The sequence below is a fragment of the Amphiura filiformis genome, chromosome 7 (genome assembly GCF_039555335.1).
Source record: "Amphiura filiformis chromosome 7, Afil_fr2py, whole genome shotgun sequence".
In the NCBI taxonomy this organism is placed as follows: domain Eukaryota; kingdom Metazoa; phylum Echinodermata; class Ophiuroidea; order Amphilepidida; family Amphiuridae; genus Amphiura; species Amphiura filiformis.
Window position 1 is genome coordinate 21,899,141 of NC_092634.1, and position 7,320 is coordinate 21,906,460.

The following is a 7,320-nucleotide window of genomic DNA, read 5'->3' on the forward strand; positions in this document are numbered from 1 at the left end:
CAGTATTGTAATGTCGGTCAAAATATTCTGGTACAATTCCCAACATAACGATATTCTGAACGAAGGTGAAACCTGATAAAGAGAGCATTTTATAAAAGATAGTTTAATATTTCGATTTCGTGACATGCATGATTCGTTATCAATAAGACAGTGTGCCAAATAACAATTTACTATTTAAGGTGGTACTACACCCCTTTTGACTATTTTTGCATTTTTCTCTAAAAAATAATAGCACACTGGTAACAAAAGTTACGTATATTATAGGGGCAAGGAATACAATTACTACACTGGGTCAGTGACTCAAGAAAATCGGTACGTTATTTATGATAAGAAAAGAGGTACCGCTAGAATGTACCTCATTTCTTAACATATATAAATGAATCACTTGTCTTGAACCACCGAAATTTCAGTGAAGTAATTGGATTCGTTGCCACTTTAATATACATAACTGTTGTTACCATAGTATGTAGTTATTTTTGAGAAAAAATGCAAATTTATCTGGGGGTGTAGTACCACCTAACCGTCCCTATCTCACAAGTGAAGTGATTCAGGCAATTCGCCGAGCTCGAGGAGTGCCGTGTTATTCTAACAACAGAGGGCGTCCTTGTTTCATTTTTGCCGTGGAAGGTTTATACTTGCATTCCGTGAAAGAAGGCTTCCTCACTTTGATTTCCTTCGAGACATTCTTCATTATTGTGCGTTGCGACTTGATAACGTCGTCGCTATTTAATTTAAAACAGTTTATGGTCAAATCGGTGATAGCGCGTACGCAATATACGTAGCCAAACCAAGAGGCATGTTAAATTATCGGTCCATCTTTCATAATGTTATCATAAAGTCAAATTACCTGTCAACAGAAGACCAAGCGATATAACATATCCATTAGTGGCACCTGCGCAAATTAGGAAACCGACGTTATAGACTACACCGCACATCACAGCTACAGCTCGAGGTCCCACTCTGCCAACCAATGTTTGTGTCATCAAGCCTGAAATTATTGGAATGAAGCGGTATAAATGAAGACCTAAATAAAAAGACTAGTTTGCGTATGACGTCCTGTCAACCAGACCAAAAATGCTGTACTGCGCAGGTCAGCAACCAATCCCATCGCGCCTTTGCCCTGACGTCAGACGCAAACTTATCTTTTTAAGGATTGGGAATATATGACTACCATTAATATTTCATACAATGTTAGTTTTAATATTGACCCGAAACCCGAATGCTTTTTCATGGTTGTGATTATTTTCTGTTGGAATGAGAATGAATGCACAGAAATGTAAATTTGAGATTTTACTAACACTTCCAGTTAATTCAAATACTACGATATATACCCACGTGTACGAGTATGCATCCCATCTGATGCGGCGACGCAATCACCTGAAGTGATTATACGCACGGTTTCGTTGGCCGGTCAGCGACATACTGGTGGCTACCGGTCCCCGACCTACTGCTTGGTACAAGGTTAATACAAGAGAATCCCGACAAAAACAAACAGCTTTTTGGTTCATCTTCTCTCTTTATTCTTTTAGCCGAAATTGTCCATTATCCGAAAAGTACTTAGAACGTTAGGTTATTTCTCGTTAGTTGGATTAGCAGTGGGAGTCCAGACTTGGGTTACTATAGGTTAATATAGTACTATTTCCATGATTGAACAGATTCATCAGGATCGGTATAGTAAACTGGTTAACAAAGTTCCTTGTATCTGATCCAGAAAGTTCACTTACTTGTGTACGTTTCAACAACACCTGTTGTCTTTATCAACACTAGAAGTAGTTCCAGCGTTGATCTTAGAGTTGCCAGTTGATTTTCCGCCAAGGGATTTTTTAGGTCCCTGTTTCAGAAAGTCATCATATATGTGAGATAGTTGGTACTGTCCTTCATCTCTGTTCATGGTGGTGCCCCTCCTCTTTCTTATTTCTATAGCCTCCTTTATCCAACTGGCAACTCTAAGATCAACGCTGGAACTACTTATAGCGTCGGTTGTCAGCAGCAGTCACTACCAATCAAGTGTTGATAAAGACAACAGGTGTTGTTGAAACGTACACAAGTAAGTAAACTTTCTGGATCAGATACAAGGAACTTTGTTAACCAGTACTATTTCCAGTTCAGTTTCGGAATTCCGATATATCCCCGAAAAATTGTGCATTATACTGCGCCCTGGTTATTATCGTGACGTAGATGACAAATATCCTCTTTTGATTGAAACGCGTTAACAAGTTCTAAAGATATACATTTGTTCCCCAAAAGACCTAAAAAATATGTATTGTGAGGAAATGTATATCTTCAATACAGTAGGTCAATATTTTCAAATGATCGTCGGCTTTACCTCCCAGCTATATACAATTTAAGTACATATCATTAGATTTATAAATTTTACTTCGAGGACTTTAAAATATGAATAATAATAATAATTTGCCATAGAATGTGTATTATATCGCCAATTTCAAAAATTCAAAAATTATTTCGACATGTCTGATGTGCTCTCACATATCAATTTGTAAACGCTCTTCATGGAATTTACAACCGTATGACAAAACAGGCGAAAATAGAAACTTTTTGCACAAGATTTGCAATTTAAAGAGAATTGGCCATTGCTCATTCTAGTGACGTTAGTATGGACGATATAATTGTGCTTTTTCATTTAATGACATAAAATTTAAAAATATTTTAAGGAACACTTGAGGTTTTGTCTTTTAAAACCTACATTTTGTTCAAAAATGTGCTTGGATAGGTAATTTTCAAAGGATTTTCCATATTCGCCTTGCTATAACATTGAATTGTGTTATATGTTAACCTTGTGACGAAAAGTATTTTTAGGGGATGTGTTAGCTTTCGTTTGATTAAAAAAAATTCTGATTGGATGAAGGGAACACTTGGGGTTTCGACAAAAATCAATCAAAGCTAGAAGCTCCACAGCTCTTACATTGCTATGCACTCAACCGTGTATTGTAATCAAAGACTGCGCAGACAATTCACTGCTTGCTTGATAGTTATTAGACGAAAATGTGTGCTCAGGTGTATCGAGGTGGAAACTGTGCGCATGATGGTTTATAATAAGAGAATCGTTTTTGTATAGAAACCTTTCCATATATGCCCCACAAAAATACTGTGCAAATGTTGTTACAAGATCACTTAAAACAAAAGTGATTTCTTAAAGACAATGCATCTAAATTACACAACTAAAAACTGTTGATACCTGATTGGACCGATGCGACTTTATCTACCCCCTCCAAGTTATACCCATTTGCATGACCAAAGGTAGAGTTTCAAACCAGATAAATGTGGATATTTCCTCCTTCAGCAGTAGACTTCGGTTATATATATAAATGCGCTTTTATAAATGCGCACGTGACCAGATGGCCAGCGCCATATTTGCATTACATCACTGTCAATCACTGAAATGACGACCATTGAGGGAGTGGCTACAGTTGTGACCTTGTTTCGTGGCTAGCACTGGCAAGGAACATTGGCTGGAGGTTCGATGCTATAAATTTGCAAGGATAAAGCATGGATATCGAAGGATCATGATTATTGCACAGCACCCCCCATGTACAAACATAACTAATTTTTATTTATTTTTATTTATTTATTTATTTATTTATTTATTTATTTATTTATTTATTTATTTATTTATTTATTTATTTATTTATTTATTTATTTATTTATTTATTTATTTATCTATTTATTTATTTATTTATTTATTTATTTATTTATTATTACTTATGTACTTATGTACTTAAGAAAACCCTGTTCTACTGGCCCGACCGACCCAGATTTTGAACAAATTGAGAAATAATTTTTTTCCGTACAAATAAATGTTTATTTATTTTCTCAAATTGCAAATTATTTACAGATTTTGGGTTATTTCAACAACAAAAAACCGACCGACCGACCCTACTTGAAAGGTCCGTCCGCCCGTAGAACAGAGTTTCTTTTTTTCTTAGCCTTACTTATAATTTTATCAATATTATTTGTTCCCCCTTTCGGCTAGGCAAAACCCACCCTCCCCCTTTTACACTCATAAATTAATTGGTTTTTTTGTTAAGTTTCCCCTTTCGTGTAAATTAAAACTTTATAAGCCGTTTGAACCAAACTGAACCAAATTGACGTATACAATTACAATATATAATACCATGACAATAATGTGTATGACGACCGTACTAGAAGAATAGACCATGCATAACATACGTGATTGTACGTCAAATTGTCATATAACGTATGAGCGTGATATATAGTATACGAGTCTTCCTCAACATCTTCCAGCCGGGATGATTAGATCATGTACAGTCATCTACGTATTTATACTCTAAATTGTACGTCAAAGGATTACCGATTTAGCATGGGGACACAAAAAGGTGCTTAAAAACACATTTTGAATTTGTTTTTTTGTCCATTTTGATACTTAATTGAATGTGAGCGAGCGAATGAGTAAGTTGGGGTTGAGGAGGTCGGGCGGGGACATCTAGCCTATTAAGTTCGGGAGGGTCATTATTCCGAAAAGGACTAAAGTTATAGTTTCGTCAATTTACGTTAAAATTAGAGTTAAAATTAGGGTCAGGGTTATGTTCAGTGGCGGCACTACGGGAGGGGGGGGGTGGAAATACTTATCTTGACTCCCAAATATATAAATCCATGACCCATTCCTCCCGAAGAAAATGACAGCCCCCTAAGTTCCCGTGCATCAAATAAATAAATCCATGACCCATTCCTCCCGAAGAAAATGACAGCCCCCTAAGTTCCCGTAATCATCACGTGCAAAAATGATCAAATAACATCATCGGCAGCTACTCAGTTCTGACCTTAATGCCAGTAAGAATCACATTTCGTCATCAATATGGCCAATTGCCACGCCCATTTAGCAGGAAATACTGAAATACAAGTTTTTAAATCAGCTATATCTAGCTTTTCCGTCATTATTTTTTGTCCGTAATGGAAAATCTAAATAAAGAGTGTATGTTTCGTTCAAATTTTTTTGCCCTTTGCAATCAATGCCACTATTTTGCAAAAACAATTTTCCTTGTAACCTGTCATTTTCGCCTATACTTTTGCGTGTGGAATTTGTGTACATCCGGGTACCTTACATCGTTGAACACGGTATGACGACTTGTAGATGTCACGTGCGCATTTATAAAAGCACATTTATATATGTACTCGAAGTCCACTGTTCAGGGCGATTCTATCCCGCCGCCTTTTCTAATAGGCTCATTACATTGAAACAGATTAACGATCATGTGCTGTATTCACAAACTCGCGTGGGGAGAGAAAAGTTTCTGTAAATTCGTCATTTTCAAAATGCTCTCTCATTCAAATTGGTATAAGATGTGGATATTAAATCGCATGCCCAATAAGGTATCAAAATACACATATAGAATAAAATTTTCCACCTATCGGGTACTTTATTTTGGTAATTAATTTTTGTCTTTAAGAAATCGCCTTTGTTTAATTTTGTAATAATACATTTAGGGCGCAGTATATCAACTTACCCAATGTAAATCCCCATGCTACCATGAGTGATATAGCAGAACCAGCAACCCATGTCTGTATCGAGAGTTGCTCCTCCAACGCCGGTAAGATTACACCAAACATTTTAATAGAGCCGATGGAAAAGAATTCTGAAAACGAAACCGCTACCAATACGATCCATGAATTGAAACTGTCTTTTCTTCCCATTGTACATAAGGAACAGAAGCGAGTGGAACAGAAGTGCTTGAGTGGAACTACTCTTCAATTCTCATTTCAGTGTGAGCACACTTTGTACATTAATTATTTTCAAACGCTATGTAATTGTGTGATTATAGTTAGGTCAAAAACTTCAATTTGGTGACCACTCTCTGGCTAGAAAGGCTTGACGATTGATTCGACTTCTATAGAAAAAAAAAAAAAAAAATAGCCCCCATGTCCCTGGCGGCATTTTTCGCTAGAGGCCAAAATCCAAAATGGCCGCCGCCACCATTTTGAAAATTTAAGTTTTGAACCACAGCAACTATAATCATGCACACAAAGACACCTTTTCGGATATGTCGAGTACAAGGATTCCGATTCTGACATTAGTTTGACATTACGGCATCATTTTCACCCAGAAATCCAAGATGGTGGCCAGCACCATCTTGAAAAATTTAGTTTTGAACAAGAGGACCTAAAATCGTGTACAAAGACACTTTTTTTTGGATAAGTCGACCACAAGGATTTCAAATTTGACATTATTTTGACATTACGACCTCATTTTTACCCAGAAATCCAAGATGGTGGCCGCCGGCGCCATCTTGAAAAAATAAGTTTTGAACCAGAGTACCTAAAATCGTGTACAAAGACACTTTTTCCGGTAAGTCGACCCCAAGAAATCCGAATGTGACATTAATTTGACGTTATAACATAATTTTTGCCCAGAAATCAAAGATGGCCCCCATTTGGTAGAGCGTAAATGTGATTTTTGAATGAGAGCAGAAGCATAAGTGTGTCATTTCCGCCTTATCTGGGGTTCATGTCCCTTATATGGGGTTTAAACTGCCTTATCTTGGGTTTACATCCCTTATCTAGAGATAAGGCGCCTTATCTGTGGTTAGACGGCCTTATCCTGGGTTTACGTTCCTTACCTGTGGCTAAGGGACCGTTCATTATTTCCACCGGAGGGGGGGGGGGAGAATACATAGGGGGTCAGATGGTTTTTGTCAGGCTAAAAAGGGGGGGCAGCTGGTTTTTTAGTTATTGAAAGGGGGGTCAGATGGTTTTGCATCTCAAAAATCCTAGAGCTTCCGGGGGCTTCGCCCCCTGGACCCCCATCTGGAACATTGCCCCATGACCCCTGACCATTAAATTTGCGCTTTGCATGTCGGCTGACACTTTGGTCCTCCTAGTCCGGACTTAAGTCGGGCCTCACCTGTTTTTCACCTGCCACGGTGTGAATTGACATAAATTTGCACCAAAAGTAAGTAATTTATTATAACATTTTGAAAAAATGGGTCATTGGGTAAAACATTCCAAAAAATGGAGAAAAATTCTAGATTTTGCTTCTAATTTGCCAAATGTACAATACAAATTTGCTGAAACCATATTTCATAAATATACATGTACACTGCCATTTTCGTAATAGAGAATTGCAACCTGCTGCACAGTAATGCTGTGGTCAGACTCTTCTTTGTTCTTTTACTATCAAACCCCACCCCACACAGGTGTCATTTCCATACCCTAGTTAAACTACAAAGACTCGCCTAAACCACCATGACAGTAAACTTGGGCAATGTATTCAAATACATATATAGAAAAATAACATCATCATCATCATCATTATGACAACAAATTTTGAATCAAATTTGAGATCTA